Below are 15,297 nucleotides of genomic sequence, written 5' to 3' on the forward strand. Positions count from 1 at the left end.
AAAAAGCCCCTTTCTTCTCTAAAGCTCTCAAAAGAAGGTTTCCCTTCGAAGATAAAGACTCAGAAGTTTGGAACAAAAAACCCAGAGTCGATGCAGCTTTCTCGCAGGTATCCAGACGAACGGATCTAGCCTTTGAGGATATGGGGATCCTTAAAGACCCAATGGACAAAAAAGCTGACTCCATCCTTAAAAAGGCTTGGGATGCTGCGTCAGTCAGTCTAAAACCAGCTACGGTAGTGGCCAGGAATCTGCAATGTTGGGTAGAGAAGCTGAAGAGCCATATTGAAGCGGGGACACCCCGCAAGGATCTTAGTCCTTTCCACTGATCCTGAATGCAGTCAAATAAATATATATATATATATATATATAGCGGATGCATCAGCAGAATCGGTTAAACTGGCCGCTAGGTCTTCGGCTCTTGTAAATTCAGCCAGGAGAGCAGTTTGGCTGAAAACATGGTCTGGGGACACTGCTTCTAAGGTCAAACTGTGTGGTCTCCCCTTCTCGGGTGACTTGCTCTTTGGACCTGATTTAGAGTCTGTGCTGGATAGGACAGCCGATAAAAAGAAGGCTTTTCCAGCTAAGAAAAAGCAGGTTGCCAAAAAGCATTTTCATGCTTTTCAGCAGTCCCATAAAAAAGACCAGGATCGCAAGAGCAGATGGGGTTCACAGAAGGGCAAAGGCAAGGGTGGAGTCCTCTTTAGATCTCCCCCAGAGCAGTCCCCTAAGAGCAAGTGACAATATCTCCCCAGTGGGGGGAAGACTGTTCGTGAAAAGCTGACAATGGGACAGGCTGTCTCCAAATCTGTTCGTGAAGAGTATTGTCGATCAGGGGTACAGGTTGGAATTTTCAGAACCACCCCCGAGCAGGTTTTGTGACATTGCCAAGGGATCAGGAGAAGGCCTCTGCAATGAAGCTTTTGTTACAGGAGCTGATACAGTAAGAGGTTCTGATTCAAGTCCCAGTAAACCAGCAGGGCAGGGGTTTTTACTCACATTTTTTCTGGTGAAAAAACCCTCAGGTAAGTACCGTTTAATCCTGAAAGTTCGGAACAGGTTCATTCGGTACAAACATTTCAGGATGGATACAATTTTCTCCATCACAAAGTTGTTGACCCCAGAATGCTTCATGGCATCCCTGGATCTAAGGGATGCCTACCTTCATATACCCATTCATCAGGCATCGCAGCAGTTCCTGCGCCTGGCATTGAAGGTGGGGAGTTCGGTATGGCACCTCCAATTCAGGGCTCTGCCATTCGGACTCTCGTCCTCTCCCAGGGTCTTTACGAAGATTATGGCAGAGGCTTTGGAGCCCCTGAAGTTGAAGGGGATTCCAGTCGTCCCTTATCTGGACGACCTTTTGTTTTTTGCAGACTCCAGGGAGCAGGTCCTAGTCAATCTCCAGAGGGCCCAGTCTCACCTCGAGGGCCTGGGATGGCTTCTAAATCTAGAGAAGTCAATCCTGACCCCCTCACAGGAAATGAAATTTCTGGGGTATACGTTAAATTCGATTCTCCAGAAAGTTTTCCTGCCGCTGGAAAAACAGGAAAAGTTGCAGCTAGCTGTACAGCGGATACAGGGCAACCAGACAGTCTCAGTCAGGACGGCTATGGCAGTTCTGGGCCTGCTTACGGCAGCAATCCCGGCTGTTCAGTGGGCCAGGTTCCATTCCAGACCCCTTCAGAGGGAGATTCTGTCAAGCTGGTTCCATCAGGATCCTTTGGAAAAACAGCTAAAAATTTCGTCAAGGACGAAAAGGGCTCTTTGGTGGTGGAGAGACCAGGCAAACCTCTCAAGGGGCCTGGTGTGGACCTTTCCTGTGGACAAGCGCCTTACTACAGATGCAAGTGCCTGGGGCTGGGGAGCCCACCTGGATGGTCAGACATCTCAGGGGGTCTGGTCCAAACAGGAAGCTCAAAGATCATCCAACTGGAGGGAGTTGAAGGCGATCTTTCTGGGATTAGTGGCCTTTCAGCAGAGTTTGAGAGGCCACCATGTCCAGGTGTTGTCAGACAACACAACAGCGGTTACCTACATTATGAAGCAAGGGGGAACCAGAAGCAGGAGCTTGATGGAGCTGGCCAATCTGTTGTTAGCCTGGGCAGAGCAGAACACAGCCTCACTATCGGCAGTGCATCTGAAGGGCTCTCAGAATTTGTTTGTGGACCTCCTAAGCAGGCGCAAATTGCTAGAGGCAGAATGGAGTCTGAATCAGGAAGTGTTCCTGATGATCTCCGAGGCCTGGGGGGTTCCACAGGTAGACCTTATTGCCAGCCAGCAGAACTCAAAGGTGGACAGATTCTTTTCTCTTCACCGAGGAGATGCAGCAATAGGGTTGGATGCATTTGCTCACCCCTGGCATTACCAGCTGTGCTACGCCTTTCCCCCTTTCCTCTAATTCCACTAGTACTGAGGAAATTCAGGGAAGAAGGGACAGACTTAATACTAGTCACTCCTTTTTGGCCAAAAAGGCCTTGGTTCGCGGGTCTTCGAAACCTAGCCTCGAAGCCCCCATGGAGGTTACCACTCAGAAAAGATTTATCCCAGGGGACAGTAAATAATCCAGAGGTGGAACTTCTACAGCTAACCGCCTGGTTTCTGAGGAGGACCTATTAAAAGCCAAAGGTCTCTCAGATAAAGTAGTAAAGACCCTGCTGTCTAGCAGGAAGGCAGTTACACAGGCAATTTACATGAAAGTCTGAAAAAAGTTCAACTCCTGGTGTAGTTCTAGAGAGCTCAAGGTCAAGAGCACGGTGTCTGTATTGGAGTTTCTCCATGAGGGAATGGAGAAGGGTCTCGCAGCCAGTACCCTGAAGACTCAGGTGGCTGCCTTATCAATTTTCTTTGAAAAGACTATCTAAAGAAACTTTAATTTCTAGTTTTTTTTTTTTTTTTTTTTTTTAGGGCTCTTGCTCGAAGTAGACCAGTAGCCCTTAAAGACTTTCCCAGTTGGGATTTGTCTACAGTTTTACAGGGTCTCTCGGGAGCACCGTTTGAACCCTTACAAGAAGCTTCTTTACAGAAGGTGGTTTTAAAAACAATCTTTTTGGTGGCCATCACCTCGGGCCAGGAGAGTCAGCGAGCTCCAAGCTCTAGCTATTACAGAACCCTTCCTTGGAGTTTATCAGGACAGGGTGGTACTGAGGACGGATCCAGCATTCCTACCGAAAGTATCCTCAGCTTTCCATCGATCGCAGGAAATAGTGTTACCTACATTCTCTGCAACCCCAGCGAATGCAGGAGAGGAAGTTTTTCACACATTGGATGTGAGAAGGTGTCTATTACAGTTTCTGAAAATGACTAAAGATTTTAGAAAATCAAACGCCCTTTTTGATTTTTTTTTTTTATTTATTTATTTTTTTTTTTCTGGATCGTGCAAGGGGGAGAAAGCTTCTAAAAGTACGCTGGGTAGGTGGCTTAAGTTGGCTATAACAGAAGCCTATAAAGCAAAAGGAGAAATACCTCCCTCAGGTATTGCTGCCCACTCTACTAGATCCACGGCAGTTTCCTGGGCTGAAAGGGCCGGTGCAACACCTGAACAAATCTGCAAGGCTGCCACTTGGTCCAGTTATTCGACATTTCTCCGGCACTACCGGTTAGATCTACTGTCTGCAGCAGATCAGGCCTTCGGCAGGAAGGTACTGCAGGTAGTAGTCCCGCCCTAGGGTAAGTTTCTCGGTTATCCTCTCCGGGGTTGTCCTGAAAGGCGATTTGAGAAAGACTAAGTTAGACTTACCGGTGACGGTATTTCTAAGAGCCTTTCAGGACAACCGTTTCTTCCCTCCCTAGGTTATGCTTGGTAAATGTATTAAGTTCTACCATGGTGTTGTGCTTTCTGTGCTTTGTTTTCCAGTGTCGGAAGGCCACAATAACTGAAGCCATGGAGGAAGAGGAGGTGTTTTTAAAGTGGGCATGTGTTTCCTAATGACAAGGTGGAGCTACACTCTCTCCGGGGTTGTCCTGAAAGGCTCTTAGAAATACCGTCACCGGTAAGTCTAACTTAGTCTTTCCTGGCCTGCTTCAGGACATCCTGTAAGCCCGGGTACCTGCCCAAGAACCGCTGCACCACCAGGTTAAGGACGTGAGCCACACAGAGCACATGGGTCAGTTCTCCCTGTCGGAGGGCAGAGAGGAGGTTGGTGCCATTGTCGCAAACCACCATTCCTGGCTTAAGCTGGCGTGGCGTTAACCACCTCTCGGCCTGCCCCTGCAGAGCTGACAAAACATCCGCCCCAGTGTGGCTCCTGTCCCCTAAACAAACCAGCGCAAGCACGGCATGGCATAGTTTTGCCTGTGTACTTGCGTAGCCCCTGGAACGCCTACACCTACACCGCTGGTTCTAAGGACAGAGCACTGGAAGAGGCCATGGAGGAAGAAGAGGAGGGGGGGTGGAGGAGAGAGGCGTGTCACAACCAATAGTAGCATTTTGGAGGCGTGGCGGAACAACCTCCAACACTACTGCACCTTGTCCTGCATCCTTCCCAGCTGCCAGAAGAGTGACCTAATGGGCCGTGAAAGACGGGTAACGTCATGCCTGCTGGACCAGGAGTCAGCGGTAATATGCTTACCGCCCTGTCCAGCGAGGCAAGGACATTGCCTTCCACATGCCGGTAGAGAGCCGGAATCGCCTTCCGTGAGAAAAAGTGGCGTTTGGGGACCTGCCACTGAGGAACCGCACATTGTACAAACTCACGGAAGGGGGCCGAGTCTACCAACTGAAAAGGCAGCAGTTGAAGTGCTAGCAATTTAGCCAAGCTAGCATTCAACCGCTGGGCATGTGGATGGCTGGGAGTGAGCTTCTTTCGTCGGTCCAGCAGCTGGGGCAGGGACATTCGCCTGCTATAATCGGACATGGGTGTACTGCTAGCAGAGTGCCCGGAAGCACTTGGCTGTGACACACCTAATTCTACACCTTCATTCCTTTCAGAGCAGGTTTCAAAGAGGACTGAAGGTCTAGTGGGGTTGGAGATCCCAGCTGATGAGGAGCAAAGAGAGGTCCGCTTTGTTCTTTGGTGTGGGTCTTTGAGGTACGCTTGCCAACGAGCTGCATGGCAGGTCAACATATGTCGGGTGTAACCTGCGGGGCAGGTAGCAGTTATGAAGCTCCCTGGGATGAGCCGTTTCTCAGGCACAGATACCAAGTCCAGAAATTATGTGACCAACAGTGCTGTGTTTATTTGTGATATATACAAGTCCTTATACAGGTGCTGTACAGTGCTCCAAAAGAACAAAATAAAGGGCAAAGTAACAAAACCTAGCCGTGTCACGGCTCTAGCTATACCGTCTGCAGGCCCTCACTACCAGGCTGAACAAGCCTAACGCTTATCAGTCTTTACAAAGTGCTAAAGAGGTTTCACCAACCTTACTCTCGTCACAGATCAACCTTCTGTTAACATCCCAGGCAGAGAGCAAAGGCTGTTTGCTCAGGTGAGCCTAAATTAGCCTGGGGAGGAGGGCCAAGACCCGAACTGGATCACAGTTCCCCGAATGTGTGTGAGAGGAGCCTGGGAGAGGTATAAACCCCGAACGGGACTTTCCCAGGCTCTCTCTGGGACGCTCTGCTACACTGGTCAAGCATGTGGTCCCCAAGCAGCTGATGTTTTGGCCACACGAGATACGCTTGAGACATATGTTGCAAATAGCAGCGGTGTGATCTGATGCACTCGTCTCAAAGGCCCACACCAAAGAATAACGTGCAGAGGCAGCGCCCTGCACAGGCGGAGCTCTGCGGTGTGATTCAGTCGGTGTGCTGCCCCTAAGCTGGCCCCCGGAGGGCATCCTGCCTCTTTGGACATGTGCCTCCTCCTCCTCTCTCCTACCAGGCACCCACGTGGAGTCGGTGCCCTCATCATCCCCCTCCCTCTTCATCTCTGGAGCAAACCTGGCAGTATGCTGCAGCTTGTGGAACATGACTGCCAGATTGCTGTCCTTCTTAAATCGCTCTCTCGCTCTCTCTCGCACTCTCCCTTCCTAGCTGAGTGTCATCATCAGAGCCCACAAAACACTGGGCATCCTCCTGGAGCATGTACCCAACACTGTGCTCAAAGAGTTCAGGAGGACGTGGTGGGTCTAGGGAAGGAGTCACTGATGATGACATTGAGAGGAGGGAAAACTATGTGTTGGCAGCTGCTGTGCTAGTACCCGGAGCCTGGGTGAGAGACGATGAGGATGAAGAGAGCTTGGTCATCCACTCTACCAAGTAATTGGCATGTTGCGGTTCAACATGTCCAGCTGCTGAAAAGGACAAGCGTGTCCCATGGCCACGTGCTGATGACTATGCACTGTTGTCTCTAGACACAGAGCCTGCTTGCCCTCTTTTATCGGCTCGCGCCTGTCTGCCTCTCCTTGCTGGCCTTCCAGACATGGTAATGGCCTGAAGGGAGTTGGGGAAAACCAGCAATTGCGTAGTGTATATTGTGCTGGAGGCACACACAACTTCCACTAACTCCTGCAGATGGCTCAAATAGAGAAGAGCTATGTAGGTGGATATAGTGGTGTATACTGGGTTCAGAGCACGCAGACAGCACTCGATCTCCTACCGCTGACTGCAAGCTCTATTTAAAATGAGCAAGATGGTTAGTTAGCTATATAGGTGGATATAGCGGTGTATACTGCGGTCAGGGCACGCAGACAACCACTACAGAAGAGCAAGAACGAAAAATCGGCCGATAACGATCGGTTCATACTGTGTTGAAGGTACACAGAACACCCACTAACTGCTACAGACGCCAACACACTACACAAGGCCGCCGCGCTGGCGGCCTTGTATAGTGTGGGGCGTGTACTACACAGCCTGAGCTATGATTGGCCACAGGCATCCTGCCTGTGGCCAATCATGGCTCTCACTGCCGGCGCTGTGATTGGCCAAGCATGCGGGGTCACAGTGCATGCTTGGCCAATCATGAGCCAGCAATGCACTGCGATGGCGCAGTGCATTGTGGGCCGTGAGCGCCACACGAATTTGGCGTGAACGGCCCATAACGTTCGGAATTCGGCGAATGGGCGAACAGCCCATGTTTGAGTCGAACGTATGTTCGACTCGAACACGAAGCTCATCCCTACTCCTGATCATATTTTGGCTATGGTTCGCACCAGTCTTACTTCTCCTCCTTTTTGGGTGACAACTCTTGCTGCTCAGGTCCATGCTTCTCCTGAGAAACCTTGTGGCCGCTGCTTTGTCCCAGAGAGTCTCCGTACTGCCTCCAGTCTTACCATTCTCCCAAGGCAGCTGGTCATCCTATGAAGAATCAACTCATTTGGGCCATTTCCCAACAATTCTGGTGGCCTAGTCTACGGGCTGATATTACTGCCATTGTAGCTGCCTGTTCCGTGTGTGCTCAGAGTAAGACTCCAGTGGGCCTCCTACAACCCATACCCAATGCCCTGGACCAACCTGTCAATGGATTTCATTGTGGAGTTGCTCAACTCCCCAAGGCAACACTGTTATCCTTATGGTGGTTAACCAGTTCTCAAAGATGTGTCATTGTATTCCACTTAAGAAGTTGCCTACCTCTATGTAACTGGCTTCCATTTTTTGCTCTGGAGATCTTTCACTTACATGGGCTACCCAAGGTGATTCTCGGATAGGGGCAGTCGGTTTGTCTCCCGGTTCTGGTGAGCCTTTTGTGCACAGTTGGGAATCCAGCTTGCTTTCTCTTCTGCATATCACCCTCAGTCTAAGGCTGGATTCACACCTATGCATTTTGCAGATTTGCACTATGGTCCAGTTAACATGGTTTCCTATGGAACACGTTCTGTAGTGCCAATCTGCAAAAAGCACTAAAAATGCATAGGTGTGAATCCAGCGTAATAGGGCCATAGAGTGAGCCAATCGGTCCTTGGAGCAATTCCTACATTGCTATATTTCTGACCAGCATAACAACTGGTCAGACCTATTACCATGGGCAGAGTTTGCTCACAACAGTGTCTCCATTTATGGCAATTATGGTTTCCAACCTTCCATGTTGCCTTACTCATTTTGTTGCGCAGAGTATTCCTGTGTTGGTGCATCTCCGTGGTCTTCATTCCACTTGGGTACAAGTCCCAGGAGGCTTTGCGTCATGCTAGGTACTAACTTCATGCTTACCTCAGACGCATGCCTGCGCCTTCCTACCAGGTTGGGGACATGGTCTGGCTGTCTTCTCATAACCTCCAGCTTCATGTTCCCTCACTGAAGTTTGCACCTTGGTTTATTGGGCCTTTCCGTATCCTTTGCAGGATTAACCCAGTGGCTTATGCGTTGGACCTTCCTCCTAGTATGCACATCTCAAATGTTTCATGTCTCCTTATTGAAACCGTTGGTCTGCAACAGATTTACCACCTCGGTGCCACGTCCTCACCCTATTCAGGATGAAGAGTATGAGGTACAATTCATTGTTGACTCCCGTAGGGGCATACAGTACCTGGTGCATTGGAAGGGGTATGGTCCGGAGGAACGCTCCTGAGTTTCATCCTCGGACATGCATGCCCCTGTCCTCGCCGTGAGTTCCATAGACGTTTTCCCCTTAAGCCTGGTGGCCCTCCGAGGGAGAAGGGTCATTGAGGAAGGGGTACTGTCAGAGCTGGCTTAGCCCTTCCTTCTCTGGGCTGGCTGCTCAGCTGTTGGCTAAGAGCTCTCATCTCTCTCCAGTTACCCAGCTTTTCCTTATCCTGCTCGTCTGATCCACCTACTTAAAGCTGTCCAGCTCACTTCATCTCTGCCTTTGCCTTAGGTCACATCACAAGAAACCATCTCCTGTGTACCTGGCTTGCTCCTTTCTGGTTCCTTATGCTTGCTGTTTCTCCACTTGGATCCCTGACTTCTGGCCTGGCTGACTACTTGATTTGGTTACTGGACTCTGGCTATGTTTTTAATACACTTAGAGCCGGTTCACACTGCGGGCAATGCGAGGCGACACGACTCGCCTCGCCGCGCTCTGGCAAGTCGCCCCCGTTCTGTACAATGGAACCATTCTGAGAGGAGCGACTCGAGTTTCTCCGACTCAGAAAAAAGGTTACTGTACTACTTCTGGGCGACCTCGGGGCGACTTGCATTGACTTCTATACAGAAGTCATCTGCAAGTTGCCGCTGAGGTCGCGGCGAGGCAAGTCGGTGTCGCCTCGCATCGCCTGCAGTGTGAACCGGCCCTTACTCTATTTACCTTTACATTTTTATTTAATAAACAAGTGTGATTTATTTGTACTTGTCTCGTTTTGATTCATGGTTTCTGACACCCTGCACAAAATGACATTTCTAAAGGTGGGGGGGGGGGGAGTCATTTAAAACTGCTTGCGGCTTTAATGTAATGTCGGGTCCCCGCAATATGGATGAAAATCATTGAGAAAAAATGGCATGGGCCCCCCCCCCAGCCCATTACCAGCCCCTTTGGGTCTTGTATGGATGGGAAAAAAGGAAAGGCATGGTGCCCCCCCAGGCCCTGTATAGTATACAGGCGGTGCAAACAAGACAGGGACTGTAGGTTTGTTGTTAAGTAGAATATGTTTGTAATTTTGAACTGGTACATTTTTAGTGTAGTTCCAGCCAAAAAAAATCTATTAAGCTTTTTGGAAAACATAGGGAAGGGTTATCACCCCTGTAACATTTGTTTTGCTGTCTGTGCACCTGTTCAGAAGATTTCACCTCACTTTCTGTCCTAATGACAAATGTTTTTGAAAATGTGGGTTTTTTAGTGAAACAAGGATTGGTGATAAAGCATCAGTGGAGAGGAGACCTGTTTTCCCTTATTAACTCTGACAGAGAATTTCCCTTCCTAGGGGTAGATTTCATCTCACTTCCTGTTGTCTCCTTCCATTTGCAAGTAGGAGTTGTTTGTAAGTTGGATGTTTGAAAGTAGGGGTCTGCCCTATATACTCTGCAGAAATGTGGGCCTTAGGTGTTGGTGTTGCCACAACACTGTAAGCCCTCAGTTACTCTTGGTGGGCGCTGGAACGGCCCTGCTGTAATTACAATTCATGATATATTTCACATGCACCTGTTTAACAGGGGCAGAAAAATTGGGCCTTTGGTCGTGGTGGTGTTGCCACAACACTGTAAGCCTTCAGCTACTCTTGGTGGGCACAGGAATGGGCCTTGCTGTGAAATATTAGATCAGGAATTGTAATTACATGTCCCTGTTGAACAGGGGCAGAAAATTTGGGCCTTTGGTGGTGCTGCAACACCTCACAGAATCTCTAGTTGGAGCGCAGGAATGATCCCTGATGAAAAGTACTGCATTAAAAATTGTAATTACACACTCCTGTTAAACAGAGGCTGAAAAATTTCACCTTAGCTTGTAAGAACATTTTTGGTTCTGGGTGCCGCCACCATTGGCTATCAGCATGATCATTGAGGAGGAAGAGGATAGTCACTCAGCTTCAGCATAGGCAGTCTTGAAGGGATCTGACATTTTCAAAAACAATTATTCGGTTACATCAGCATCAGGTGCTTGGTAGCTGGTGGTGATCCAAGACTGATTCATTTTTATGAAGGTCAGTCGATCAACCGAGTCGGTGGACAGGTGCACCCTGTGATCGGTTACAAAACTTCCAGCAGCACTGAATGTGCGTTCTGAAAGAACGCTGGATGCAGGACAGGCCAGTAGCTCAATTGCATACTGTGCAAGCTCTGGCCAGTGATCCATCCTCAAGACCCAGTAAGCCAGAGGATTTTCGGTGGGAAAGGTGTCCAAGTCTGACCTTGCCCCTAGGTATTCCTGCACCATGTAAATCAGATGCTGGTGATGATTTCTGGAACCGATCGTACCTTGGGGCTGTGGACTAAAAAATTGTCTGAATGCATTGGTCAGATGGCCACCTTCTCCAATGCTCCTACTGCGACTGACCGCAGACTCAGCAATACGTTGTCCAGAATCAGGATTTGTAACCTCCCAGACTCTGGGAACGCATTGCACAGACCTTTCTGCAAGGCCTCCCGAAGATATTTCATCCTCTGCTCCCTCTGCGATGGCAAGATAAGGTCAGCAACCTTAACCTTGTAACGTGGATCAAGGAGGGTTCCCAGCCAGTAATGATCCCTCTCCTTGATCCGACGAATACGAGGATCCTTCCGCAGGCTTTGCAGGATCAGGGAGGCCATGCAGCATAGGTTAGCTAAGGCATTCAGTCCAGAGTCCTCTGGGTCACTAAGGACTACATGAACCCCAGCCACCTACAAGGCCACGGGTTTCTTGGCACTGTAAATGATCCTTAAAAGGCTGATGCTGAGGGCCAGGCTCCCTCCATGCTGACACAATCATCCTCCTCCTGTGTGATCAGTAGGCCAGCAGGAACACTGTCTGGATAAAGGGGGCTTTCAGAGTTAAGGAAGTCCTCCTTCCTGCCTCTGTTCTGCCTCAAGTGCCCTCTCCATTATTCCACGCAGCGTGTGCTCCAACAGGTGCACAAGCGGGACCGTGTCACTGATGCATGCACTGTCACTGCTCACCATCCTCGTGGCCTCCTTAAATCGTGACAGGACAGTGCATACATCCCTGATCATGGCCCACTGGCGTGGGGGAAAAAAAAAACAAGCTACGCTGTCCTGGTGCCGTAGTCGCACAGGTACGCATTGATGGCCCTCTGCTGCATGTGCAGCCGCTGCAGCATGGCCAACGTTGAGTTCCACCTGGTGGGCATGTCACAGATTAGGCAGTTCTTGGGCAGGTTAAATTCCCTTTGGAAGTCAGCCAGCCGAGTACTGGCATTATATGACCAGCAGAAATGCACACAGACTTTTCTGGCCTGCATCAGGACATCCTGTAAGCCCAGGTACCTGCCCAAGTACCACTGCACCACCAAGTTAAGGACATGAGCCAAACAAGGCACATGGGTCAGTTGTCCCTGGTGGAGAGGAAGTTGGTGCCATTGTCGCAAACCACCATTCCTGGCTTAAACTGACGTGTCAACCACCTCTCAGCCTGCCCCTGCAGAGCTGACCGAATCTCTGCCCCAGTGTGGCTCCTGTCCCCCAAGTACACAAGCACCGCATGGCATAATTTTGCCTGCGTACTTGCGCAGCCCCTTGAATGCCTAGGGAGCACCGCTGGTTCTGAGGACAAAGCACAGAAAGAGGCCTTGGAGGAAGAAAAGGGGGTGGAAGAGAGAGGTGTGTCAGAATCACCAGTAGTAGCATTTTGGAGGTGTGGTGGTGGAACAACCTCCAACACTACTGCACCTTGATCTGCATCCTTCCCAGCTGCCAGCAGAGTCACCCAATGCACAGTGAAAGATAGGTAACATCCCTGTCCATGCCTGCTGGACCATGAGTCCATGGTAATATGCACCTTACTTCTGCCTGCCCTGTCCAGCAAGGCCAAGACATTGCCTTCCACATGCCGGTAGAGAACTGGAATTGCCTTCCGTGTGAAAGGGGTGTTTGGGAACCTGCCACTGAGGAACAGCACATTCCACAAACTCACGGAAGGGGGCAGAGTCTACCAACTGAAAAGGCAGCAGTTGAATTCAACTGCTGGGCATGTGGATGGCTGGGAGCGAACTTCTTTTGCCGGTGCAGCAGCTGGGGCAGGAAAATTAGCCTGGTGCAATCGAACGTCGCTGTACCGATAGCAGATTGCCCGCAAGTACTTGGCTGTGACACACCTAATTCTACACCTTCATTCCTCTCGGTGCAGGTTTCAGAGAGGACTGAAGGTATAGTGGGGTTGGAGATCCCAGCTGATGAGGAGCAAGGAGAGGTCCGCTTTGTTCTTTGGTGTGGGTCTTTTAGGTACGCTTGCCAACGAACTGCATGGCAGGTCGACATATGTCTGGTCAAGCATGTGGTGCCCAAGCGACTGTTTTGGCCATGTGAGAAACGCTTGAGACATATGTTGGAAATAGCAGCAGTGCGATCTGATGCACTCATCTCAAAAAAAGCCCACACCAAAGAACTTTTGGAATAATGCGCAGAGACCACAGCACCTTGCACATGCGGAGCTCTGCAGTGTGATGCAGTCGGTGTGCTGCACTTAAGCTGGCCCCTGGAGGGCATTCTGCCTCATTGGAGATGTGCCCCCCTCTCTCCTCCTCTAACTCTTCTTCCTCTTCTTCCTCACACCCATGTGGAGTCAGTGACCTCATCACCGCCTCCCTCTTTCATTAGTGGAGCAAATCTGGCAGTGTGCTGCAGCTGGGGGAACATGACTGCCAGATTGCTGTCCTCCTTGAGCATCCCTTCTCTCTGGGCTCACGTTACTGCCTTCCTCTAGCTGGGTATTGTCATCAGATCAAAATGCTGGGCATCCTCCTGGAGCATGTACCCAACACTGTGCTCAAACAGTTCAGGGGACTCCTCAGGAGGACATGGTGGGGCTAGGGAAGGAGTGACTGATGCCATTGAGCTGAGGGAAGAGGCCGCGTTGGCAGCTGCCTTGCCAAAGTACCCTGAGCCTGGGTGAGAGAGGACGGCTTGGTCATCCACTCTACCAAGTCTTCGGCATCTTGCGGCTCAACACGGCCAGCTGTAAAAAAAAACAAAAAGGACAAGTATGTCCACGTGCTGATGAGGATGCACTGTATCCACGACCAGCACTGTTGCCTCTAGACACAGAGCCTGCTTGCCCTCTTTTATTGGCTCGTGACTGTCTGCCTCTCCTTGTTGGCCTTCCAGACATACTAATGGCCTGCAGTGAGATGTACAGTAGCTGCACATAGCTGGGATGTATATACGGATTATACTGCAGCTAGTAGTCAACTGCCTCCTTGTGATATTAATAGGATCAGAAGAACACCAGCAATTGTCTTCAGGTAGCTTTAGGTGCACACTGTGCAGAGCCATAGTACACTAACTGTAAATACTGCAACTACCATAATTGCATGCCTGCCTGCCTGTCAGTATATTAGGAAGAGAATAACAGGAACTGATCTAGCTAAACTGAATACTGTGTGTGTAATATATAATATATATTATACATACATACATACATACATACATACATGCATACACATATATATATATATATATATATATATATATATATATATATATATATATATATACATACATACATACATACATACATACATACATACATACATTACCTTTTTGTATCACCACCCTTTAGAATGTAAGCTCTACGAGCAGGGCCCTCCTGTACCTTTTTGTATTGTACTGTAATTGTGTTGTCCCCCCTATACATTGTAAAGCGCTGCGTAAACTGTTGACGCTATATAAACCGTGTATAATAATATATATACATACACAACACCTAGGATGCATATATATCCTCCATACGCTGTAACTGCAGCTAACTGACTTGCCTGCCTAATCTATCTAACTTAAATCAAATGACACTGTCTATCTGTCTATCTCTCGCCGATGCAACACACTACACAAGGCCGCCACGCAGGGGGCCTTATACATTGTGGGGCGTGTAGGAAACCCCCTGAGCCATAATTGGCCAAAGCCACCCTGGCTTTGGCCAATTACGGCTCTCTGTACAGACGGCGCTATGATTGGCCAAGCATGTGGGTCATAGTGCATGCTTGGCCAATCAACAGCCAGCAATGCCAGAATTATGGGCCATGACGCCCCATTAGAATTTAGCGCGAATGGCCCATAACTTGCAATTCATCGAACAGGCGATGTTCAAGTCAAACATGGGTTTGATGCGAACTTGAAGCTCATCCCTAATACCCACACATCCACATATATATTTTTTGTTTTCTTTTTAACGTGTGTGTGTGTGTGTATTGTGGCAGCACGCAGGTAAAGTCACCTGGTTGTATCCAGGATGGGAAATGTGTGCCCTAGATTCAGGCTTTATGCAGACTTTTACAATTAGAGGGGAAGAGTTAATGAGCCCAGCTGAAGTAAGTGGGCTCATTAAGACCTCTACAAAAAACCCCAGCATGCTTAGGGAGATGCTCCATCCTGGAACCAGTTTTGTGTTGTATAGACTGCGGAGTGTGATATATGTTCTGTGTGGCAAACCTCTACAACAGAGACAGGGACTGGTGCAGCACAAGGCTGCACTCAGTTGTTAGACAGGGAATCTAAGTGTGTAGTTAGAGGTCAAGCTGACCAGGATTTATTTTCATGTTTTATTTTTTGTTTGGCTGTTATATGTATCACTGCATGTAGCATAAATAAACCGCATCTTTTTGTTTTTTGCACCTACAACGCTGTCTGCTGTGCCTGATTTTGTGTTGTGAACCCATCCAGGGGGTCACACACACCCGCTGCCGAGCTAACCCCTCACAGTTGGTGGAGAATTTTGGCAGTTTTTTTTCAATTTTTTTTTAAAGGCCAGCATGGAGGAGATACTGAGACAGCTGGCTCTAGCAAATGCAAATCAGCAGCAAACAAATGCGGCTTTACAA

Source organism: Lithobates pipiens, unplaced genomic scaffold, assembly GCF_037356315.1.
Source record: "Lithobates pipiens isolate NorthernLeopardFrog02 unplaced genomic scaffold, aLitPip1_a1.2 Scaffold_28, whole genome shotgun sequence".
Lineage (NCBI taxonomy): Eukaryota > Metazoa > Chordata > Amphibia > Anura > Ranidae > Lithobates > Lithobates pipiens.